Source organism: Notechis scutatus, chromosome 1, assembly GCF_049901735.1.
Source record: "Notechis scutatus isolate UNSWTSFEM ecotype Mainland chromosome 1, rNotScu1.2, whole genome shotgun sequence".
Classification (NCBI taxonomy): Eukaryota; Metazoa; Chordata; class Lepidosauria; order Squamata; family Elapidae; genus Notechis; species Notechis scutatus.
Window position 1 is genome coordinate 206049067 of NC_142009.1, and position 27549 is coordinate 206076615.

Genomic DNA, 27549 nt, shown 5'->3' on the forward strand with positions numbered 1-27549 from the left:
ATATGGAGACCAATTCAGATACACAGATCTTTCATTAGCAATAAGAAAGGCTGTACGTAAAGTTTACTACCTCAACCATAAATGAATAAAGACTCCCTTTTCCACCCTAGGAAATATGACAGTGTTTTACTCTGAGCTTAGTGAAGTGGACTAAATTGCTAAAATATTACCAGAGCAGGTGTGTGTCACACGTACATTCATTCAATTTTCAGATGCTATTCAGCAGTTTAAAAGTGCTAAACCTGCTTCTATTTTCTCTGACACATCAAGTGTTTCTCAGCTTCTACCATTTTACTTATATCACAAGCATGATATTTTTCTTACTTGGGACCTTGGGCTATTATTAAATCTGTCAGATCTCATAACTATAGGTTGTCAGACCAATTTGTGCTTACATTGGAAATTTATCAGAAAAGCCTAAGAGCTTCAGGACAGATGGACATTGGGATGCAAAGAATGCCATCTTCTGGATGAAATACAGAGCAACATTTTTCAGATCCATGCAAGCACTGCTCAAGCTGAACAAGCTGTGGATTTTTTTTAATGCCACTCTACCTAATGAGGCCTCTTGTCTCAGGCTTTCTGTGGAAAAGTTGTCAGTAACTCAATATGTGCCACCCGATCTTAAGAGATGCAAGAATCCCATTATTCCTTTTTTTCCCCTTGCCTTTTCTTATTTCCAATAAAATCATAATTTTTATTCCAGTGTATGGAGAATGGAAGAAGGGTTTTATCAGTCCCTATGAAGTAGAATGGAGCCCACAGGAAGAACAGAACTAAATTTCATTAAGATATTATAGCAATAGCACTTATATATTGCTTCGAAGTGCTTTACAACACAAAGTGCTTTTTGTCTGTGGTTTACAGAGTCAGCCTATGGTCCCCAACAATCTGGGTCCTAATTTTAAAGACCTCGGAAGGATGGAAGACTGAATCAACCTTGAGCTGTTCAGAATCGAACTCCTGGCAGTGATCTGAATTAGCCTGCAATACTGCCTTCTAATCACTGCACCACCTCGGCTTAGTAGTAGATTAGTAACAGAATCTTGCAAATCTGTTTTGGTCATAGATTCTCTCCGTCTTATACCCTTTTTAGTCAGAAAAAAAAGCCCTCTTATAACCCGCTGAGTCAAGGAAAAGCTACCCTCTTCCTAACACGATCTCCTTTTCATGGCCTTAAGGAATGCTTCTACCCTGTTTTTGGTACAGGTAGTCCTCAACTTATAACCAAAATTGAGCCCATTTCCATTGCTAAGCAAGACAGTTGTTAACTGAATGTTCCTCCATTTTACAAGTTTTCTTGCTACCGTTATTAAATCAATCACTGCAGTAGTTAAAGTTAGTAACACAGTTGTTAAGTGAATCTGTCTTCTCCATTGACTTTGCTTGTCAGAAGTTTGCAAAAAGTGATCACATGACTCTGGGACACTGCAACCGTCATAAAGACATGCCAGTTGCCAAGTGTTCAAATTTTGATCATGTGACTCTGGTTTGTGACCATTTGTTTAGTGATTATTCAAAGTTATATCAGTACTAAAAAAGTGAGTTATGACCATTGCAGTATCCCCATGATCACATGATTAAAATGTGAATGTTTGACAACTGGTTTGTATTTATGATGGTTGCAGCATTCCAGGGTCATGTGATTGCCTTTTGCAATCTTCTGACAATCAACGTTAATTGGGAAGCCAGATTCATTTAATAATCATGTTACTAACTTAACAAGTGCAGTGATTCACTTAACCACTGTGGCAAGAAGGGTAAAATGGATAAAACTTGTTAGGAATCTGTCCACCGATTAGTTGGGTAGGCAATATATAAACCAACAATGTATGTTTTGTAGCTTTAAGACAAAATCACTGTATTGATTTGTACTGTATTCTGATTGGTTGATTGTATTGCAGATTGCCATAAGAGGGAGCTAGAGATCATGGCTTGTTCTCTCTGCCATGCTGTCTCTCTGCCATGCTGTATCTCTGACATTCTGTTGCTATCTAAGCTGTGCTTATACTTTGATATCTTTGTTTACTGTAAATGACAAAGGCAACCGGTAATTGGATATTCTTTGGACTGTTAAACATATATGACCTTGACTATTTATTGGACTGTGCTATTTCTTAAAGTAAACTTTAACTCAATTCAGTGTAGCTGTGTGTGGCTGGATAATTATTCATAACTATTCTCATAATTGTTTCCATGTGTATATCCTTGTTACTCAAGGGTTATTCTGTACATATCATAACATTGGTTATGGGCCCAGAGAGATATCGAGAATCAGTGTGAATATACAGTTTCATATTCAGAAAGCTGATTGCAGTGTATTGTTAAACTACCAATGGCACAAGAACAGTCAACCAGTATATCCTAGATAACCTGGTTGGATGGAACAAACTATGTTTCCTGGTCTATGAAGTGCAGCCTACTTATGTGTAAAGACAGATTATGGACTGTAGTTAATAGTCCACCGGATGTAACAGCTTGGGACCCATTGAATGATGAAGACAAAAAGAAAATAGCTGACTTTAACTGGGATAATGAAAAGGCTCTTAGTATAACTGGACTGACACTGAGTGATCAGCAGTTAGTCCATATTCGTGGTGAAGAATCTGCTGCTAGGTACTGGGACATTTTGAAGAGGATTTATGTTCGAGATAGTGTGGGTGCACACATACACCTTACACATAAACTGTTTAGAGCCCATCTTATAAAAGGTGGCGATATATTAGCTCATTTGGAGTTTATGAAAAGGACTTTACAAGAGCTACAAGAAAAGGAACTGATTTTCTTGGAGTTGCATCAAGTTTACATTATTCTTTCTTCTTTGGATAAAACTTATGATGATTATATGTCTTCACTGGAAGTTTTAAACAGAGATGAACTTACATTGACTGGCATAACTGGAAGACTGTTAGAAGAGTCAAGAAGAAGGCAAGATAGAAATAAACTGAGAGAAAGACAACAGGAAGAAAAACTGTCTTCAACTGCCTATATTGTTAGGAAATGTTTTTTTGTGGGGCTAAAGGTCATATAGCCAGATACTGTAAAAAAGGTAAGAAACAGAATGCTATTAATATACAGAGACCTTATAAAGATGTTAGTTTAGCCATATCAAGTACAACTACAACTGCAAACCATGATAAATGAGTAGTTGACAGTGGAGCATCACAGTGTATAACTAAAAGTAAAGAGAGGTTTGTTAACATGACAGTAAACAGCATGTATCATTAGCTAATGGATGGAAATTGAGAGCATCTGGAGAAGGTACTGCATATTGTTCATGTATTAATGAACATTTACCGATGTTATATGTACCTAGAATGATATTTAACTTGCTATTTGTAAGAGCAATGGTAAAAGCAGGATTTGTTGTAACCTTTTAGGGAGATAAATGTTTAATTGAAAAACAGGGTAAAAGCGTTACTGCAAGATTGGATAATGGTTTGTTTATTATACATGATAATCCATTAATTAATGCTAACTCAGTTTATGAGAATAAAAAGCCTCATGATGAATGTATTCATCTGCTCCATAGACATATGGGACATATAAATTTCAAAATGCTAAAGAAAACTGTTGAGTTATCTAATGGTATAAAATTAAAACCTTGTACAAAGTATTTAAATTGCAATGTTTGCAATCAAGAAAAAAAGCAAGGTAACTCCTGCAAATAGGGTAAATGGATTCAAAACCAGTGAACCATTAGAGGTTGTTTTTGCTGATATTATTGGACCCAAGAAACCTAGTTTAGGTGGAGCCTGTTACATAATAAGTATAATTGATCATTTTTCCAGATATGCTTTCTGTTATTTAATGAAAACAAAGACAGAAACATACCAGCATTTTGTAAACTGACTAAAATTTGCTGAAAGGAAAAAGAAACAGAAAATTATTAGCTTAGTAACAGATAATGGTACTGAATTTACCAATAGAAAATTTGAAGCCATGTTACAGAAAGCTGGCATTGAACATAAGTGTTCTGCTCCTTATAGACCACAACATTTTTCATATATTGAACGTAGAGGACAAACATTACAGGCTATGGCTAGGACTATGATTTTGGATTCTGGTTTATCAAAGAAACTTTGGGGTGAAGCAATAATGTGTGCTAACTATGTTTTGAATAACGTAGTGAATTTAACGACTGGTGAATTACCATTTACTCATTGGAATGGAAAAAAGCCAAATCTCAGTTATTTACATACATTTGGAACCCCAGCATGGATTCATATTCCCACTCAAGTAAGGCGAAAGGAACAACATCGAGTGAGACAATTATATTTTGTGGGTTATGAAGTTAATCATAGATCATTTAGATTTTGGGAGCCAGGTACTACTAACGTGTATTGCAGTGCAAGTGCTAAATTTCTGGAGCATGTTGGCTGGAGAAAGCTTGAACAGGAATATAATAAGGAACAGGATAGTGTTGTTGTTGAGACTCCATTGTTATCCTAATGATAATAATATTGATGATAAGAAAGTGGAGGAATCCTCAATGGAGGAATCATCAATAGAAGAACCCTTTATGACTGTAGAAGATAAGGATTTGATAGGGGAGGTAAAGGAAGAGGACATGCCAACAACATGCACTTAGTTGCCTAGGAGGTCAACTAGGGAGAGATGTCCACCTGACAGATTTCAAGCAACCATTGTATGTCAGGTTAATACAGAGCCTTCTAACTTCAATGAAATAAAACTGTATCCTACAAAGGATCACGTAGCTTGGCAGGAAGCTATGAATAGGGAGTTAAAATTGTTAAAGGATTTAGAGGTGTATGAGGATGTAAAGTTTCCACCAGGTGAGCATGCAATAAGTTGCAAATGGGTGTATAAGATAAACACTGGTGTGGATGGGACTATTACCCATAAAGCAAGATTAGTTGCTCAAGGATTTGCTCAGTCAGATAAAGACCATGATGAAGTGTTTGCACCTAGTCTGAGAGCAAATACATTGAGAGCAGCATTAGTTTGGGCAGCTAAGAATAAATGTAAAATAAACCATGTAGATGTTGAAACTGCATATCTACATGCACCTTTACAACATACCATCTATATGAAAAAGCCATTAGGTTTAAAGGATGATGGAAAAACTGATTATTGGAAATTAAAGAAAAGTCTTTATGGTCTAAAGCAATCCGGTTATGAATGGAATAAATGTATTGTAAAGGAATTAGTTTCAATAGATTTTGAAGCTGGTATAGCTGATCCTTGTTTGTTTCGAAGAGAAAAAGATGGTTTAATTTCTCTATTACAGTTATTTATGGATGACATAGCAATTATAACTAAAACTGAACAAGAAGCAAATTAAATTGTTGATAGATTACAGAAAAAGTTCAGGATTAGAAATTTAGGGGAGATTAAGCATTATTTGGGTCTTGATATAGTGAAAACAAATAAAGGTTTTAAAATTTCACAAGCCAAGAAGATTAGCCAATTATTAAAATGCTATAACATGGAGCATTGTAAACCTGCTAAGACACCAATGAGTAAGAAATTTACACATAGTGATATCAAAAGTCCTATGTTTGATACGGAAATATATCAATCCTTAATCAATAGTCTATCATATCTGAGTAATTGGTCTAGACCAGATATATCTTACAGTGTAAACCAATTGGCTAGGTATAATGCTGAACCAAATGAAAGGCATTGGCAAGCAGCTAAGTGAATAATTAGGAATTTAAAACACACAATCAATTATTCATTATATTTAGAACCAAGTAATGAATTAGTGTTAACTGCATATGTTGATGCAAGTTTTGCTACTGATATAATGACTCGTAAGTCAACATCAGGTATAGTGGTAATGTTGGGTAATGCTTTAATAGGATGGAAGTCTATTAGGTAACAACATATTAGTTTATCCACTATGGAAGCGGAATTCTCATATTTATCTTTAATGTGTACATAATTGATATATTATAAACAATTGTTGAAGGATATTGGAATTACTATAAGTGATCCGTTTATTGTTTATGAAGACAATCAATCTGCAATTAGTATGGCTACTAATTTAGCTATTAAAACAAGGCCTAAACATACTGATTTGAGATATTTGAACATTAGACAGTGTGTTCAAAATAAATTAATTCAGTTAGAATACTGCATGACTGAACATAATATTGCAGATCATTTCATGAAAGCTCAAGGTGCAATTAAGCATAAAGAGTGTTGTGAGAATTATGGTTTAAAGATGTAATGTATTATATATTGACCTACCCAAAGGGGAGAATGTTAGGAATCTGTCCACCAATTAGTTGGGTAGGCAATATATAAACCAACAATGTATGTTTTGTAGCTTTAAGACAAAATCACTGTATTGATTTGTACTGAGTTCTGATTGGTTGATTGTATTGCAGATTGCCATAAGAGGGAGCTAGAGATCATGGCTTGTTCTCTCTGCCATGCTGTCTCTCTGCCATGCTTTATCTCTGACATTCTGTTGCTATCTAAGCTGTGCTTATACTTTGATATCTTTGTTTACTGTAAATGACAAAGGCAACCGGTAAGAAGATTTTTTAATTGGATATTCTTTGGACTGTTAAACGTATATGACCTTGACTATTTATTGGACTGTGCTATTTCTTAAAGTAAACTTTAACTCAATTCAGTGTAGCTGTGTGTGGCTGGATAATTATTCATAACTATTCTCATAATTGTTTCCATGTGTATATTCTTGTTACTCAAGGGTTATTTTGTACATATCATAACAAAACTCACTTAACAGTTGTCCTGCTTAGCAATGGAAATTTTGGGCTTAATTGTTTGATGACTCCCCCAGAACACTTCCCCATATACCTCTTCAGTTGTAAGCTTGGGGGAGGATGAACCAGTTTCTGGCAGGTCAGGAGGAAAGTTGTCAATGGCTCCTAGCAACCATCTGTCAGGGATCTGGTATTCACTCCATTTAAATCATGAGCCTCTAGCCCCATGATGGTGAACCTATGGCACGCATGCCGCAGGTGGCACAGAGAGCCATTTGTGCTGGCACGCAAGCTGTAGGCAAACTTACCTCACTGCGCATGTGCGTGCCTCACAGCTGATTTTCGGAAGGTTTGAGGCCTTTTTTGGCCTCCCAAAGGCTTGAGGAAGGCTTCTGCAGGTTTCTACAAGCTTTGTAGGCCGAAATCTAGCCCCGTTTTGTCACTTCTGGTATTTTCAGAAAAACAGGAAGTGATGAAATGGGGCTAGCAGAAGCCTGCAGAAGCCTTCCTCAAGCCTTTGGGAGGCTAAAAAAGGCCTCAAACTGGCTGAAAATCAGCTGTGAGGCACAGTGAAGGTAAGGGGGCAGCGGGGGGTATTGTGTGCACATGTGTAGGGGACATGGGGAGGGGTGCATTGCCTTCTAGGTGCTGGCACGCGAGCATGAGTGTGCAAGCCCGGGCACAATTTTTGGCACAGGAGCCCAAAAAGGTCAGCCACTACTGTTCTAGCCAGATCTTTCAGAGCTTAAAGAAGATTTATTAGGAGTGAACATGCCGGTGTTACCTGGGTGCAGCCGACTCTGAGACACATCATTCATGTCACCCTTGACCCTAGTCTTCCCCCATCCCCTGGGTATATATTCTCCAACGGGATACATCCATAGCCAAGAGTCATCAATCATGCTCTCCACTTACAAATTCGTGCGCCAGAAACTTCGGTTCCCTAGAAATTATCTATGAAAGCATTTAAGGAATGTACTACTTCACCCCCTCCCTTTCTGCTGGCAACTCTTAAAAGACCAGAGAAATATTTTATGAGTTGACACCATCTGAGAGTGATTTGGCTGAAACACAACTGCAGCAGGACATCCCAAGGCATCAGGTGGGGAAAGCCTGCAGCTGAAGCTGTTAGTGATAAGGAAGAAGAACCGTCTTCTGCTCCTGAACCAAGAACAGGTAGGGCAGAGAAAAGGCAGGAGAAGCGAAGCTCATCCAAATTACTCATGAGGAGAAAGTATCGCCCTTCTTGATGGGTTGCATCAGAAGTTGGCTGTTTAGCACAGCAGTCAGATGGAAGTGATGCTTAGAACATGTTCATTTCCTAGTTGTGTGCTTTTTGGTCATTGTGATTCCTGCCTTGCTTTGGATTGACACCATGCCTTGACTTGGATCGTGCCTTATGAACTCTGGGGTTTTCTTGCCTTGTGAACCCTCTTGTATTGTGGATTTAATTTTGCCTGGTGGGTTTAAACTTTCAAGTTTAAACTTTCAAGTGCCTTGTGGACTCATGAGCCATTGCTCTGTGGGCTAGCATTGGTCTGCTTATGGCTGGACTTAATTGAGACAGTTCTGGGGTTTTGGTGAAGGGAGTTGCTGGGGAATATTAATAAAACCACTAAACCATGGTTGTGTGTGTGTGAGAGAGAGAGAGAGAGTGGGATAGCACAAATTGTGGTTGTAAATTGAGGATTACCTATACTTGCATCTCAGGAAAAATTACAAATTTTGGAGAAATTAATGATTGAACTTCCATCTCTGGTATCACAGAACCTTCTCTGAAAATATGGAGTCATATATTAATTCATGTAGAGCCAGGACCAATTCTAACTTTTCCAAGTCACGCCCCTCCAGTTATATCACTGCCAAGAAAGACAGATATAAGCGTATACACATGAGCGTAAGAATAATGTGCAATCCTAAGAACACTAAGATCTTTAAGATCCACATAAAATGTCAATATGTCATCAAATAAACAAAGGGATTGCTGCTATATATTTCAAACTCCTAATCTATTCTCTAAGTGTTGTTACGTGTACAAATATGGCAGTATGACTTTTCCCAGATGAAAAATTGATGAAAATATCCCTAAATTTGTGGGAAAAGATATATCTGAAATCTTGTATCAAGATTTATATCAACCTTTGAGAACAATTTCAATACTTAGTTCACTTGAATGTTTTAAATAGATTGAGAAGTTAATAATTACATTTATGTAGATGGGGAATTTCTCTTTCAAAGCCATATTTAAAAAATGAACAGTTTTAGTCATGATTTTTAAAGTGTATCTTTGGAGATATTTCTTAGCTTCAGTAGTCTGCAAGAATGAAAACAACAGGGACTTTTTATTGTTGTGGATTGAACTATGTAGTTTATTTATGAAGAGGCAATGACACAAGAGGTGAACGGTTTGTTAAGATCACATTATTAAGATCACTCAATCCTAATCTGGAACAAAAGGGGACTTTACGTCTTTTAAGGAACATACTATGATTCCTCATAATGTATGCAGGTTTAACTATTGCAGGGTCATCAAATGAGAAAGCAACAGCATAGTCATTGTGACACATGCTCCAATCATTTTATGTATCTTTGTGACATCATGAAGCATGTACAAAAGCAGTGAGCTTACACTGTACTCCACTTCTATCATTTGCCTTCCCTGTTGCCTTCCACCAAACCAATAATATATTATTACCAAATATTTAAAACAGTATAAAAATAAACATGGATGATCTACCAAACTTACAGAGTTGGAAGATCCCATGTGGTAAAATCAGTGGCTTCATATGTTAAGAAACAGTCACTCAGGACAGCGTAAAATACTTTAAGGGTAATTGGTTTCCTCAAAAGTTTGTTGAAAAAAAGTTGTCTATCATCTTTTCTATACTGAAGTTGTAAAACATTTGAAGGAACTTTAAAATAAGGTCTTTCAAACAGTTCCATACTAACTCAATGAGGTTCTGTGAGAGACCAAGGGGGAAAAAAATCTTCTACAATCAATTGTCTAACATATTTTTGCCTCCTGATCATAGATTCAGAGTTGTTTTTTTTTTTTTTTTTTTAAGAATAGTTCCTCAGAAAGAAAAAGTTTGAAAATCTCTGCTTTAGACCACATGTTCCTCATGTCTATGTGAAATAAATTCTTGGGAAAAAGTTAAGGTTCAGATTTGTTAATATGTTGTTAACATATTCCCAAAACATGCACCATTTCGATGGCGCCCATTAAAATGGAGACATAATTGTGGACGCCCAGGTTGATTTCTCCTTGTTGACATTACAGGGTTAGAATCCTGCCTGTTAAGACTCCGAATGTGTATGAGTTTCCTGCCCTTGCAGTGTATTATGTACAGGTAGTCCTCAAGTTACAACCATTTTTAGTGACCGAAGTTACAATGGTACTGAAAAAGTGACGTATGACCATTTTTCACATATACGACCATTGCAGCATCCACATAGTCACATGATCAGAATTTGGATGCTTGTCAACTGGCATGTATTGATGACAGTTGCAGTGTCCTAATCTCATGTGATCACCTTTTGTGACCTTCTGACAAGCAAAGTCAATGGGGGAAGCCAGATTCATTTAACAACCATATTACTAAATTAACAACTGCAGTGATTCATTTTACAATTATGGCAAAAAGAATTGTAAAATGGGGCAAAACTCAATTAACAACTGTCTTATTTAGCAACATAATTTTGAGGCTCAATTATGATCATAAATTGAGGACTACCTGTATATGGCAGGGGATAGGGTTGAACACCTGCTACCCTTAAATTCCAAGGGCATTTTTAATCATCTTCATGGTTTATGGGATTATATATTAAATAATATGAAAAACTCTTGTTTGTCCCATATCTTAGAAAATTGTTGCTGCATAGCACTGAAAAGACCTTTCTTCAAGCAGGTGCCATTTGAACATGGTTAAATTATAGTATATTCCAGAATATACGTCTGCATAAGTTCGATGGATCAAAACTGGTTTGTACCTACTTGGGCTCAGTTTGGAGATTTCTTTTGCAATAGGGCTCCACCTTTTAGGCATTGCTGACTTAGATTCAGATTACGACAAATACTATATATTGTTGTAGCGAAGTCCATTGTTCATTCAGCGTGACAAGCATTCCAGATATCTTTCTGTTGATATTCCCTGTGCTGATTACCGTTTCTAATAAACCTCAACACTGGGACCACAAACCCCCAATATACTAACTGTAGTTTTATCATCACAGGATAACACATTTCAATTGCTTTATGATTTTCTTGGCTTTCAATCCCTTCTCTGTCTCTCACTAAAACCACTTGCTGTTCATACTTCCTGAGCAAACTGCTTATCCTTTTTATGGGGGGAAAATTACACCTTTTGAAATATAAAATACTTCTTTGCCACCCAGAATCATATTGTAAGGGAGATGACTAGCATAAAAATGTAATAGAATAAATAGAGATAGAGATAGATAGATGATAGATAGATAGATAGATAGATAGATAGATAGATAGATAGATAGATAGATAGATAGATAGATAGATAGATAGATAGATAGATAGATAATGTTCCCAGTTGTACACCCAGTATAAATGCCAACCCAAATATTCAGGTATTCTTTCAGAATATGTATCTGAAAAGAGAGTGGTATTTCCCCCCCCAAAACATTGCCTACCCTATGCACTACATTAAAATAATACGCCATAGTAAAAGTTTCTCTACTCCCTTCCTGGCTGTGTCATACAAGTTGCAGATGAGGATTGAGAAGCAAATTAAGTTTCCTTACCGATATTCTGCCGTTCACTGTTTTTCTCATCTCCCCCAACAACCTCCAGTTTCAGCTTTTTAAAAAGAAAGCGGGAAATGTGAAATGGGCCCCTTCTGAAGAATACACATCTTGTTTCATCTAAGGCAAGCACAAAGCAGGCAAGGAGAAAAATACAGCAAAACCACTTCCTGTCAAAAGGAGTTCAGCACCCCATCAGTAACAGCACACCACTAAATAGGAATTAAAGAACGAGCCGAGGCTCTAGCATGAAAACCTTGAGTTCAACTTACTACCCAGTCTCAGAAGCTGTACAAGTTTCAAAGGAAATAGAAAGAGGAATGAGCTGAGCTGAAAATATTTCAACTTCCTGTTCCTTTGCTTTCTGTTAAAAAAAAAAAAGTGTTTGAGAAATCAAGCATGTTGGTGGAAAGTGCTTCTTTCGGTCTTTCCTTCCCCTTTTAAAAAAAAACAACTTTAACTGTGAAAAATGTGTCTCCCCCTTTCTAGGCTGATGCCTTAACCAAACTGGACCAAACTGAGTGTTATTTTATTTATATCCCACCTTTATTATTTTTATACAGTGGGTGTTACTTTAGTTATATCCCACATTTATTATTTTTATAAACAACTCAAAGCTTTGGGGACCACATCAAAGATCTTGGGGAGTGGATATTGCTCTAGAATTTGGGAGTGTTATGCATTTGATTCTTATCCTAGAAAAAATGGGCAACAGTGGTCCAGGAATAGTATAAGGAAGGGAATTAAAATCTATTTCATTAAAAAATGATCTTATTCATTATCAGGACAATTATGTATTGGAAAGATATACAAGAACATGCAGGAAAAGATCAATTGTTGGTAATGAAAGGCGTAAATTATAGACTTTGTAGAGAAAAAGACAGACCAAACTGAACTTCTACACTGAAATATTTTTCCTCTTAATTTGGCCAAGTGTTATATATCACCTTCCTTCCTTCCTTCCTTCCTTCCTTCCTTCCTTCTTTCCTTCCTTGCTTGCTTTGCTGTACTTTACTTTTCCTTCTTTTTTTCCTTAGAAAATTTATATATCCACCTTCTTGCTCAGAGCGACTCTAGATGGCTTATAAGCAATAAAAACACAGAAAAAAACAAAACCAATAACCCCCCCACCCCCGCGCCTCTAAACACTTAATCAAATATTTAGGCTGCTTAGCTCCAAAATAATTCTGACTATCTTCACAAAACAAAAAAGGAAGAAAAAAACATTGTATATATAAAATGTCCCGAGGAAACAAATAAAAATCTTCCACAACAGACCCAAACATTCTACCCAAGTCCATATTTTTAGGGCGTCCTTGAAGATGAGTATAAGATGGAGGCCCTATGAATCTGAAGGGAAAGTTATTCAGAGGAGAGTGTTGTGATGAAGAAGGCCCAGTTCCTGGTGCTGCAAATGACATTATTTGATCCCTAAGACCCAAAGCATGGAAAAAGTCTGATCACACAAGAATGTCACGATAAGACTGGATTAGAATATTAAACTACAAATGAGCTTAGACAGGACTTTCACTGAAGGCACAAACTGCAATGTTTATCCAAATCAGACAAGATAGCTTTTTAGAGATTCCAATGTGCTGAAGAATAGAAGCACTATGAATAAAAAAAATGCAAAAGAGCAGAAGCATGTGATTAAAAATGGAATAAAAATAATACATAAGATTTTGTAGTGATTCAAGAAATTTTGGAAGACAAAAGCCCACATTACATACTCAAGGTGGGAGGAGTAATGGGGTTGTGCATAGATACAGATTTAAGTTCACTGGGCCAGTTTGAGATATGGGATTAAGGGATCGAACAAACAGATATAATAAAAATAACAACAACAACTACTACTACAATTATTATTATTATTATTGTGGTTATTGTTATTGTTTCCCAGGGTGATTCTTTGTCACCTCTGCTGTTCATCATTGCCATGATCCCCCTGTCAACAATTTTATAGAAAACTAACCTATCAAACTGCTAAAAATTCACAGAAAATCTCTCACCTCTGTACATGGATGATCTGAAGTTATATGGAAAATCAGAAATTGAAATCCAGTCACTGACCAATACAGTTCGAATTTTCAGCTCTGACATCAGCATGGAGTTTGGCCTGGACAAATGTATCACAGTGGCACTGAAGAAAGGGAGGATCATAGAAAGTGATGGAATTGAAACATCCAATGGACAAACCATCAAGTGCCACCAACCCGAAGCCTACAAATACCTGGGCATACTGCAGCTGGACAATGTCAAGCATGGGCAAGTGAAAAATGTGGTCAGCAAAGAATACACACAAAGGGTCAGAACACTTCTAAAAAGCAAACCGAATGGTGGTAACACCATCAAGGCTATAAATACCTGGGCCATACCCGTCATCAGATATACTGCTGGGATCATAAACTGGACACAGGCAGAGCTGGGACAGCCTGGATAGGAAAACAAGAAAACTGATGACCATACACTATGCGCTGCACCCGCGTAGTGACGTCGACAGGCTATATTTGCCCAGAAAAGCAGGCAGCAGAGGACTTTTGCAAGTGAAGCAGACAGTCGAAGAAGAGAAGCACGCTCTGGCAGATTATGTGAAAGACAGTGTTGAACCAGCTTTGATGGAGGTCAACAAGAGGAAGCTGCTCAAAGTGCAGCAAACCCAAGAATCAATATAGGAAAACAGCGATGCAAACTTGGTCTGACAGCTGGTGTAACAAAGCACTGCATGGACAGTTCCTTGAAAAGATCCAAGGAAAGGTAGATAAGGAAAAGACCTGGTTATGGCTGACCAACAGAACACTGAAGAAAGAAACAGAAGGCCTGATTCTTGCAGCCCAAGAACAAGCCATCAGAACTAATGTAATCAAAGCCAGAATAGAAAAATCTGCTGATGACCCCAAATGCAGATTCTGCAAAGAAGCGGATGAAACCATTGGATCACATGCTGAGCTGTTGCAAGACAATTGCTCAGACTGACTACAAACAACGTCACAACACAGTCACTCAGATGGTCCAGTGGAACTTGTGTCACAACTACCATCTGCCTGTAGCAAAGAACTGGTGGGATCATAAGCCTGAAAAAGTGTTCAAAAATGAGCATGCAAAATTACTGTGGGACTTCCGAATACAGACTGACAAAGTTCTGGAACACAATACCCCGGATATCACGATTGTGAAGAAGAAAAAAGTGTGGATCATTGACATTGCCATACCTGGTGACAGCCGAATCGATGAGAAACAACTTGAAAAATCACCAGATATCAGGACTTGAGAATCGAACTGCAGAGACTCTGGCATAAACCAGTGCAGGTGGTTCCAGTGGTACTCGATACACTGGTGCTGTGCCTAAAGACCTAGGCAAGCACTTAAAAGCAATTGGCGCTGACAAAATCACAATCACCAGTGTCCTAAACACTTGGGAAGTGTTTGACTAGTGATTTGTGATACAAAACCCAGCATGGTTATCTCGTCTGCTGTGTATACTGTCATTTTTGTGTACAACAACAACAACAACAGCAACAGCAACAGCAACAGCAACAGCAGCAACAGCAACAGCAACAGCAACAGCAACAGTAACAGTAACAGTAACAATAACAATAACAATAACAACAAATGGAACTCAAATGCCCTTTTGAATTCCAGGGAATGTTTCACATTGACTAGGGAGGTAACTGAAGAAGAGATGTAGACTAAGACAATTTGAAGAAAGGAAGTTAAGAAAATATGAGTGAGACGAGATGAGGTAGAAGAATTCACCAAGGCAAATTGATTTTTTTCTATTTGTCCCACAGGCATTCATATTTTGTTTTTCATGTAGCAATATTATTTGTATGCCATTTGAATTTTCTACTTCCCTCCTATAAAGACCACCTTGGGGTAGTCAAAGAATAAGTAATAATTATCCCCCCTTCCCAATTTAAGTGAGCTGAGAGTTACTGAGGCATGCTTTCATTTTGGGGTTGGTTTCATTAAGAGACCATGTCACAGAACTGATCGCTGAGAAGTTGGAAGCTGTGCTGGGTAGCTCTGACAGTAAAAGTACACTTAAAATAGCTAAAATGTATATCTAAAGCCAAGGCTACCAACCCATGCTGATGCATTATTTAAAGAGTGCTTTTGACAGAGTTGAGGAACATGAAATGTTAGAGCAGTCTCGTTTGTGAGGACAGTAGACATTTAGGTGCTAAAGGCACCCTGATAAAACTGCAGAGATGTGACAAAAACAAGTTGAAGCAATTTAAACAATACGTTTCTTATGAAAAATATGCTGGGTTGTTTATCCATAATTCATGGACTGGGATATGAGTGTGGGTCAGTGGCGGGATTCACATTTTTTTACTACCAGTTCTGTGGGCATGGCATGGCTTGGTGGGCATGGTTTGGTGGGTGTGGCAGAGGAAGGTTACTGCAAAATCCCATTCCCTCCCCACCCCACTAACCTGCTTTCCAGTTCTGTTCTCCTGTGCAGAGCAACCAAAGAAGACCCAATCAATCAGCTGGGACTCGGGAGGCAGAGAATAAATGTGGGTGGGGCTAGTCAGAGGTGGTATTTGCTGGTTCTCCAAACTACTCAAAATTTCCATAACCAGTTCTCCAGAACTGGTCAGGACCTGCTGAATACCACCTCTGATGTGGGTGTGAAGTCCAAATAGAAGCACGGGATTGAAGGAAAGGGAAGTACAGCTATCCTGATGGAGAAAAAGATGTGGCATTTGACTGCCATGGAGCTCCCCAAAGTTTACCTTGGAGGGGACAGAATATGTGGTGAAGTATTGTGTTTTCAGTTTCCAGTTTTTATGCATAATTAATAGGAAGTCTGTGGAGATTCTCAATCATCCAGATCATACTTGTCTCACAGGTGTTTTTTTTTTTCTTCTTCAAAAGGCAACTGGAATGGTTTTTCCTTGAGGAAGAGGAAGAAGAAAATGTTTCACTTCTCATCCAAGAAGCTTTATCAGTTCTGATGAAGAACTGATCCTGATCTTCATCAATTCTGATGAAGGACTGATCTATCCTTCCGCCTGCCATCAGAACTGATGAAGTTTGAAGGGAAAAAAAAAGCACATTTGAGATCATTAATAGGGTGCACAGTATGAAAGACTGCCATTGTTTTTTTAAGTACAGTCTTTATAAGAGGTAACTTTCCCAGTTGAACAAGCCCTACAAGCTACATACATTTCTTGTTTGGCCAGTCTTATTCACAAAGCATTTTTTAAATGACAGCAAAAAGTGTGTTACTGTTTCATACATCAGGGTTTTCAGGATGCTGGAACTCTCACAAGTATACATAGCCAGAGTGTGTGTGTGTGTGTGTGTGTGTGTGTGTCATTCATCATGCTGAATGATGGAAGACTCTGGAATATAGTTAACCTGTGGAATTTGCTATTTCAAGACATTCTCCTTATTTATGTATATTTTTCTTCTATATTCCCAAGTATATTTTTTGAAAAATGTATTTAGTCAAATGTGATTAGACACACAAGGAATTTATCTCCGGTACCGAAGCAATCAGTGCACATGCAAAGCAACAGAATCATCATCATCGTCGTCGTCATCGTCATTGTCATTGTCATCATCACAATTCATGAATGAGGTTACCTAGGACTCATAATGGCTAGCAGCTACTTCTAGTGTCATAGCTTGTCCTCTCAATGGGGAACTGTAAGAGATGATCAACATCTTCACAACTTGTTTCTGTGTTTTCTGTTGGCATTCTGTAAGAAAGTGGACTAGATAGTCTTTGGGGTGATCCAGCAGAATTATTCTTGTATGTCATCAACTTATGACCAAAACTGAGCACAAAATTTCCGTTGTTAAGCAAGGCAGTTGTTAAGTAAGTTTTGCCCCCATTTTAGGAGCTTTCTTACCCCAGCTGTTAAGTGGATCACTGCAGTTATTAAGTTAATAATATAGTTTTTAAATGATTCTGTCTTCCTTATTGACTTTGCTTGTCAGAAGGTTGCAAAAGGTGATCACATGACCCTGGGTCACTGCAATAGTCATAAATACATGCCAGTTGCCAAGCGCCCAAATTTTGACAGTCAAAATTGGTCAGAAGTCAGCTTTTTTCAGATTATTTGAAATTCAAATCACTAAATGAAAAGTTGTAAATTGAGGACTACCAGTATTGTTATGTGTAAAAACGTTCCTTATCTTAAGTTGACATGAACATTCATTCAACTGATTCACTAACACCAAATAACATTTGACAATTTGATTCTTTGCGAGTATTTCTGTTTGAGTGTGTTCTCTGATTATTTAGCCTTTTGATTAATTATAATTTAATTGCCATAATCTGATTTCCTTTTCATTTGAATTTGTGAATTTGTCTTCATTTGGGAAAATTAGTTAATGTATCTGTTTAGTGTATCTAATTAACTTAATTAATCACTGTAGAAAAGGAGCTGCCAGAAATTGGCTAAGAAATACCAAGAAATTTCAAATGACTCCTTCCCATCCTATCACACCTTGAAATCCAAGTGTGTTAGAGTGCTTTCATGTATGCATGCATGTGTGTGTGTGTGTGTGTATATATGAAATTTCCTTTGTTGATTTCCTCACTTTTTATAGAATTGTTACAATTTGAACTCTTTAGTAGTTTCTGATCCTGTATGATCTCAAACAGATAAAGTTTACCAACATGAGTCAAATATTTCATGAATTCATTTTTTTAAAAAAAAGACTATTTATTTTATCACACCACCTTCTTCCGCGAGCTCAAAGTGACAAAAGAAGTCATATTCCCATTTTATTTTATCAAGGTAACCAACATATGAGCTAGGGTTGGCTAAAAGACAGATACTTATTCAGGTGTTCTCTGAAAGGAACATTCACCTAGTGAGTAGTTAAATCCAGTGGTGGGATGCTACCGGTTTGGCCCAGTTTGGCCAAACCAATAGCAAAAATCGTTACTGGTTCAAAGCCTCCAACAACCAGCTGAAAGGAGAAAGAAAAACACAGGATTCCACCCGTTCCTGCGCTTTTCTCTTCTTTATCCTCTCAGCTGATTGGCACTGCAGGCCTCAGCTGGTGTGTGGAAAGGTGCATGTGCGTGTTAGGTGCACGCACGTTATGTGCGCATGTGTGTGTGATCACTGAACCGGTAGTGGAACAGGCAGGATTCCACTGCTTCTAAGAAACTGGCCTTAAGGGGTGGGATTCAATTTTTTAAACAACCAGTTCTGTGGGCATGGTTTAGTTGGTGGGCGTGGCTTGGTGATCATGTGACTGGGTGGGCATGGCCAACTCGACATCACTCACATCAAGGGGCGCTTCTCCTCACCTGGCCTCTCATGACAGCAGGGATGCTGCAACAGTCGTAAGTGTGAAAAACGGTCATAAGTCACTTTGTTCAGTGCCGTTGTAAGTTCGAATGGTCACCAGTTTTAGACCAAAACTCAAAAAGGGTATGTAAACTCATGTTTGAATGTCAATCTTTCTAGCCAAGGAGCCTTGCTGAATGTCACTCATCTTGGTTCCTTGTCATTAAAAGCTTCTTTCTGGCAGCTCTGCTTCATTATTCAATTATTTCTTCAAAGTGCTAACTCCAACAGGGGAGTATTTCCTCCCAACAGCAGTGTAAAAAGCTTAAAACAACCCTTCCCCTTTAAGAAAGTACCAGCAAAAAAACAACAACACCTCCTTTGGAGACAGTAAGTCTAGGCATACTGCCAAGAATATAAGAAGGAAATATAATATAGAAAAAAACAAAAGGAGATTTCTTCCAACAACCGCTTTTCTGAACTGCTTAGAAAGTTAACAACCGGTTCTAGCGAATAGGTGAGAACCTGTAGAATTCCAACCCTGGTCTAACCTCATATTACTTAGCAGTAACCATACGTTGCACCTAATAATTAGATAGTATCAATTCCCCTTCTCAAATATAATTTTTCTTTTTTATTTGTTTGAGGTGAATATTATTTTACCTAATGAAACAATATTTGGGCAGAAGGAAGCACTTTTCACATTTAATGCCCAACAGCAGACAGATGCAAATAATACCGACATTTAAATATGAATCTGGCTGCAGAAGGAGGTGATATGGTCAGTCAGCCACTTCTCAGTTCAAAACCAGCTGATCTGTTATGATTGCATGTGTCCATAAGGTAGAATATATATCTTGCAAAATGAGCCAAAGAAATGCTAGAAATCCTGTGAAACTGGGTATGAGAAATGATAAGACTTGGAAGGAATAAAAACAAATGCAAATAATCAAGGGACAAACATAAGCAGCAACTCAGCCCAGGTAACAAGGAACCCAGGAAGAAGTCTTTAAAACCATTCAGAGGCTCCACTATAAGATGTGCATTGTAAATGTTGGTGGGAAATTCCTCTGACATTTTCCAAGTTTTCAAGATACCAGATGAGCATTAAAGAGACCTCCTAACATTGATGTAATTCTAGCTTCCATGCTTTTGCCCAGCTGTACAAGATTGGAGCGTAGGCATGCTTTGTCATCTCAGACTGAATCCGCAGGTAGTCAGCATATAGTTGACATTTCCCTCACTAAGCGGTCCTTGGTGGTCTCTGAGCTTGTTTTGTTGCAGATGTTTCATTAGCCAACTAGGTAACATTATCAGTGCTAGAACAGAACTGATGATGTTACCTAGTTTGGGTAATGAAACGTCTGCAACAAAGCAAGCAAACCCAGAGAGCACCAAGGACCCCTCATGTCAACCCTGAGCTACAAATCTTCTCTTTTATTATTTCCCACTCTGTTCAGTAAACAATACCAGCTGGCTTTGAAATCAGGGCAAAAGTCACATTAGGCAGCCTCTGGTTTTCACCAGCCCTTTGAGGAAGTCCAAAGAAGAAACACACCCTTGAGTACTAACATTCCACTGAATTCTATTGATTTCCTTCTTTTAAAAAACATGCTTTATGTTGCAATCTATCTACCGAAGTTGTGTCATGTCCTCACTGCTTTGAAGACAGCTTGACTGAAGCATGTCTTCGAAGCTGTTTCACATGGGAATGCAGCATTCTTGTTTTTAAGAGAAGGTGAAGAGTATGTATTGCTTTGCTTCACTGGTTCCTTTTGTCCTGCTGAACCATACATGCACCGAAGCCCCTTCTGGGTATTTCAAATGTTGGTCTCCCTCACTTTTTTTGAGAGGACTCCTGTATTTCAAAGTGACAAGTGGAACAAAACAAAACAAATTGGTCAATTGGATGCATATAGATTTCTCTGAACTGGATAAGAACGCAAAATTGTGAGTCTTTATCTTTTTCCCCAACGTGTGAATTTAAAAGAAGGGCACTGAAAGTAGATTTAAAAAATGATGCCATTTCCTCCTCTGGGCTTTTGAAATAGGAATGATGACTTCTCCCCCTCTTTGACACATAACTAACACACACACACACACACACACACACACACACCAATTCTACAGAAAAAAAATACTAGGCTAATTTTTCTGACTAGAAACTTTTATACTTTAAACTCATCAAGCTTTGTGATCCTCTGAGACAATATCATCCAAGTTCAAAGGATAACATCTCTGTAAAAATAATGTCTTAGTTCCCTGTTGTGTTTGAGCTTGTAAGAAATTAAACTAGTTTTACTAAGAAAAAAGGAATAATTTAGCTCTTAAACCTTTGAAAAACCATGTCATATATTGTAAAACATGTATAGAAATGAATAACTGAACATAAAGGTTACATTTAACATATATTACTCTTTAAATGTGCATACGTGTGTGCTGAACTGGTTATTCATGTTAATGAGAGTTCTTCTAATTACTTCCAATTTACCAGGGATGAATTTCAAGTGAATTTAAAATTTGATCAGAAATTTCCATTTCTTTTCAGAATATTTTTTCCATAGTGCTTTTGAACATTTATTCTTATGACTTCTTAGAATGGGGGGACAATTAAAACGTAACAGCTGAGGGCCTTCTTCTCTCATAGATAATCTTTTGAGGGCTTCACGGTGGATAGAATCAAATCAGATGATGTTGGGCATTCTCTGTATGTTGTTTGGTTGCCATTGTTGTTGCTGTTGAGGAAGAGGAGGGGAGGAAGAGGAAATCTTCTCTTTTGATCAAATAACAGGCAATCATCCTGGATTCAATAAGTATCTCTTACAGAGATCTAAACTCATCTCTTGTGTACAAGATCAAGGGCCAATGTTCTGATATAAAAAATATCCATATGCAATAAATGAGACATGCTTTGCGGCACACAAAGCAAACTGTTCCCTGTTACCACTTACCAGTTATGCCTCAAAATAAATGAAGAATTATGGGATGTATGTTAACAGCGGCTAGGATTGTATTTGCTAAAAACTGGAAGAATGAGAAAACACCATCACAGGAAGAAATTATTAAGAAAATGTTGGAATGTGCTGAGATGAGTAGATTGACATTTGAAATTAGAGAGCAAGAGGATAAACAATTTTATGAAATTTGGGATCTTTTTTATCAGTGGTTAGATGACAAAATACGATAATAGAATATTTAGAAAGTTAGATAGCAAGGAATACTTTTATCTTTTCTTTTGCCTATGTTATTTGACATTATATCTATAAAGTGTTTTTAGGATAGATTTGGTATGACTATATGATTTGTTATAGAATAAACGGTTTAAAGTTTTGTTCTCTCATAAAATATGAATGATTAAAAGTATAGTCAAATGATTTATTAATAGTGATATTAGGATATATGAGTTTGGATTGACAATATGAGTTGTTATGTAATGTAACTGCAATTGGAACTATGAAATGAATGCACAAAACTGATGAACCAACCGACACACTGTATGTACATAAGAGAGTTGATGTTTTGATGTTTTGTTTGTCTTGTTTGTTTGTAGAAAATCAATAAAATTGGTTTAAAAAAAAAAAGAATTATGGGATGTGAATAGTGGAACAATTCACCATCGATTCTTTGTGGTAACGTGGACCATTGATTAACTCTCAGGTTTAACATGAAGGAATCCATAGGCATCTTAGGCCATCAGTTCCACCCCCATGGAAGGCCACATACTCTCCTTTGTTCAGCAAAACCATTGAGAGCTGCCACACTTTTGAAGGCTTCTCAATGCACAATGAAGGTCACAAGTAGGCTGAGAGTTTAAGAACAGGAGATCACCTATTTTAGTCCCTTCTCAATGCAAAAGCTGCAATCAGAACATTCTTGAACCAAAGCTATGCTCCAATTGTTACAATAAACATAACACCTATTGCAATGCTGAACAAGAAAATTTTTTGCTACTATTTCATTGATTTGTGCTTCCCTGCAATTTCCTTCTATTGGTTCTAGTTTGCTCCTACCAGAAGGATGAAACCCACATCCCGATTGCAGTGTCCAGAATGCAACAGAAAATATGCTATTATGACATTTGATTTTGGACTTGAAAAGTGCATGAAAGTGGCATGTATCTTTTATATTTGTTGTTTTAACATTTGATGAGAGAAGAATGCTGTAAGTTTAAGAACCCTTCCCTTTGGGTTAGAAATTCTTTCACCTTGTGTTGTTGTGTTGCTTTCATTTGTTGCTATTATAATGTACAGAGGCTATTTAAAAATAAATGTTTGAAAAAGAACAATAAAAAAGAAAGAGGAAGGACGTGGGAAAAGAAAATGTGTAGGTGAGCTGTTCCATGAAGCTGGTCCAGATGTTCATGGTGTAAAGGCTGATGAGAAGTCCAGGCAGACCAGAATGGTTGCTCTACCTCTACCCCAAGTCCTCCAAAGGTCATCAATAAGTGTAACCAATGCTTTTTCATTGTTATGCCCTGGCCTGTGCTCAGACTGAAAAGGGTTAGGGTAATCTCATCCAGGATCCTTTGTAGCTGTGCACCACCCTTTTCACATCCTTCCCTAAAAAAGGAAGATTGGAAAATGGACAAAAGTTGTCCTACACTGTGGGTCCAAGAATGACCTATTGTTTGCATCAGGGCAGGTGCCCACTCCTGCAAAGAGACACTAATCACTGCTAGGATCCAACCACATGCCATGTCAGGAGATCAGCCAGGCATGGATCCAAAACACAGGTCCTCTTGCTCATAGCTCCAAAGATGTTGTCTACTTCTTCCAGAGCAACCGATTCAAATTCCTCCCAGTGAACAAGGCTCTGACGTGTTTCAGTCATCTCCAAAGGGTCCACACAGCCACACTAGATGAACAACTTTATCAGATGCCAAGAATGTTCCTCACAGTGAGCAGCAAAAACTCCCCCAGCTTATCCAGCAGGGATCTGGTTATTCAAAACAAGGCTTCTGGTCCGTTACCTGCATATTCAATAATAAGAGGAATAATTGCACTGTACTGCATTGCCTTTATTGCTACAAGGTGAGTCATAATGTAGGCTGTTACTGGTGCTCAGTTGGCCTTGATAATAAAGTGTGGAAGGGTGAGAACTAGGACCACAAGCCCTGGTTACTCCTAACCTTCAAAGCCAGTCCAGAAAGATTTCATGATTGACGCTATTGGAAGCTGTTGAAAATCCAAGAAAAGAGAGAATGGATGCACCTTCCCCATCCTGTTCTTACCAGAGGTGATTTACAAGTGGCATCAAATGTGTGCTCTTACTGTATTTAAAACAAAGTGATTTAGGCTAGTTTAGAGTTTCATATCAACAGGCCATAATTTCCCCTTTCTTGCCAAAGGTGAAGGAAGTGAGGCAGGATGGTTTTTCATACCAGATTCTGTTCAGTTGTATTTCACTAAAAATCTCCTTGTGCTGGGTAAATATTTTGAATTTGGGTTGCTTTTTAATAAAAAAATCCCTTTATTAATTTTTTTAAAAAAACTCTAATTACATAATGGATCAAATAGTGAAATGTTCCTTATCCATGTTCCAGATACATGAATGTTGTTGATGTATTTTTATGGCAGTAACCTATAAGCCTGTAATTTCTTTCACAAAGATGTTGTATTATTATTTTTTGCACATACCTAGATCAAGAATGACAAAAATAGCAGTCACATTAATGGCTATTCCATTGGCAGTTCGAATCCCTAGCACTGCGTAACGAAGTGAGTTCCTATTACTTGTCCCAGCTTCTGCCAACCTAGAAGTTTGAAAGCATGTAAAAATGCAAGTAGAAAAATAGGGACCACTTTGGTGGGAAGGTAACAGCATTCTGTGCACCTTTGATGCTTAGTTATGTTGGCCACATGACCACGGAGACGTCTTAAGACAACGCTGACTCTTCAGCTTTGTAACGGAGATGAGCACTGTCCCCTACAGCCAGAAACGGCTAGCATTGTATGTGTGAGGGAAACCTTTACATATATATATATATATATATATATATATATATATATATATATATATATATATATATATATATATATATGTGTGTGTGTGTGTGTGTGTGTGTGTGTGTGTGTGTGTGTGTGTGTTGTGTGTGTGTGTGTGTGTGTGTGTGTGTCCAACTCACTGATCTTGCCATTTATATATATGGGTGTATGAGTAAAATATATGTGTCTGCTTTTTCCTTATTTAAGTGATTGTATGCATGTATTGTACTCCTCAATCATATTACTTTGTTAAAACCTCTGGTACGTATGTTCTGAATGAATGATCCACTGCTTAGGTTTTTTTTTTTTGTACATATTAAAAGCTTTCATAGTATTTGATTAATGGCTCAAAACTGAATACAGTGATAAAGGGGGCTTTGAAATTCATACCTTGGAGTATTAAAATGTTATTTTTGATTACATGTAAATGTCAGAAAGAAGAAAGATCTGATGAACTCTTTATTGGCAAAATAGAGCTCCGCAGCTGCATTGAATTTAAAACATGCTTTTTGAATACATGCAGCATTTGATTTCGGCTTTAAAACAACCACTAAGATTTACTGACTGTATGAACCTTCCTCTTCTATTTCTAAGGTCTTGGCTTAAAATCTTTGCAAGTCTTTCTGAAAGTTTCAGAAATTGGATGCTCTGTAGCCATTTGCTAGATCCCACCAGAAAGGATTATAAATAGCCATCAAAACATTTTCCTTCCATGGAAATTACAGCATCACAAGATTTTGTTTTCCTAATGTCTTCTCTGCCATACTAATGGCTTCGGAATTTAAGTTATTTGCTTTTATTGTGACGTCAGTGCTTAAAAAATACAAATTGAATGAAATAGTTCAACTGTCATTATTCAAATAAGAAGTAATTATGATGAAATAAAGATAAAATTCCATGGAGAAATGCCCCAATCAATTTTCATTTTTATTTAACAGGCAACATAAAATGATGCATAGAAGAGTACATTAAAATAATAAAAATGGTATCCAAACTGAAATTACTGATCTGTATCATGTTCAAATTACAAGTGTCGGAGGCATATAAATTTATTTCTCAACTCTTGAAATATATTTAAAAGTTTAGTCTTGTAGACAGCAATTCCCATTCGCTTTGTTCATTTGTGTTCATTTCTTCAAAGTAGTGCTGTGAAAGGCAGCTATACTAAAAATCTCATCTCTAAATCGCATAGTAGTTGTAAGTTCTGAGTGACAGATTCCTGAGTATTTTGTTTAAAACAAATATTTTCCCTCTATGGTTGTATACGAAAATAGATATACTGTATTATATATATCTGTTTAAAATAGCTGTCTTTTTAGAACAGTGCAAACACACATTTTAATAAACTTCAACTTCATATACCAAAACATATTAAACTTCTTGTTTGATTGCAAAGTTATATCCGACTCTTCATGATCCCCATGGACTACAGCATGCCAGGCCCTTCTATCCTGCGCTGTCATCCAAAGCTTCTCCAAATTCATGTTGAGTCAATGACGCTATCTAACCATCTAAAATTGTGGTGTTTTTTTTTTAAAGGGACGCAGCGGCTCAGTGGCTAAGACGTTGAGCTTGTTGATCAGAAAGGTCAGCAGTTCAGCGGTTCAAATCCCTAGCCCCGCCTAATGGAGTGAGCTCCCATTATTTGTCCCAGCTTCTGCCAATCTAGCAGTTCGAAAGCATGTAAAAATGCAACTAGAAAAATAGGGACCACTTTGGTGGGAAGGTAACAGTGTTCCATGTGCCTTCAGTCATGCCGTTCACATGACCACGGAGACATCTTTGGACAGTGCTGGCTCTTCAGCTTTGTAATGGAGATGAGCACTGCTCTGTAGAGCCAAAAATAACTAGCACGTATGTGTGAGGGGAACCTTTACCTTTTAACCATCTTTTCCTCTGCCATCCCCTTCTCCTTTTGCCTTCAATCTTTCCCAACTTCAGGACTTTTCCAATGAATATTATATAATACTTTACCAAGAGCAAATAAGTTATCTAGGTTCTGTCTTCAGCCCAGTACTATTCAACATTTTCATAAATGATCTTGAGGGGACAGATGGGTAACTCATCAGATTTGCAAGCATCAAGCTGGGGAAAATAGCTAAGGCTTTAGATGATAGACTCAGGATTCAGAAAGACCTTGACAAATGTGAACACTGGGCCCTATCCAACAAAATATAATTCAGTGGTGGGAAAAGTAAGGTTACTTACCCTTAGGCAAGAAAAAAAAAGATTGTTAACTGTGTAAACATAAATACTTCCATGCATAACTCACACCTCTAGCTGTGATGACCCAGGGTGGGATACAAAAGCAACAAGGTCACAAAAACAGATAAGTCCCTTTAATTCCTTCAACTTGGCTTCAAAGGTCCAATTATCATTGACTGGAAGAAAAACTCCCCCACAAACAGTTGCGAAAAGGAAGAACTTCCATTCAAACTCAAAATATGTATAAATTATAAATAGAAAAAAAACAACAAACCACACTGAAGCAATTAATGAGACAAGGCAGGATAAGGGCTTGAAGACGTCCACAGATATCGAACTACACACGCTGGGAAGGATGCCAGAACTCAGTTAAGAACTGACAGACTAGAAATATTTTCACGCTTTGCTTCCAGAACTGGCCCATGCGCAGTTTGTCCTTTTAAACAGTCCTCACAGCTGTAGCCCATGAAGGGGATCAAGGCCCTTTTCTCCCCCGTAGACCACGCCATTCACATTTCTCCCTTATCCGCTCATCCCTGCGTGCCCTAGGATGAAGAGGGGATGGGCCTGGGTTTTCCTCTGAATGCCCAGCCGGCCTGTGCCCTTCCCCAGTTTCCTCCACAACCT

General features: G+C 37.7%; 1 protein-coding gene across 2 annotated transcripts in view; it reads right to left on the reverse strand.

Annotated features, from left to right (window-relative positions):
• Positions 1–11780, reverse strand: part of ARHGAP15 (Rho GTPase activating protein 15) — a 466873-nt gene extending 455093 nt beyond the window's left edge. The window contains exons 1-2 of one of the 2 annotated variants that reach the window (XM_087950078.1): positions 11747–11780; positions 11475–11529 (exon numbers count right to left, since the gene is read on the reverse strand). The gene's annotated coding sequence lies outside the window, so the exon portion shown is untranslated. Of the gene's footprint in view, positions 1–11474; positions 11689–11746 lie in introns of those variants that run through there. The other variant, XM_026673513.2, reaches the window with a different exon arrangement.
• Between the last annotated feature and the right edge of the window lie 15769 nt (positions 11781–27549).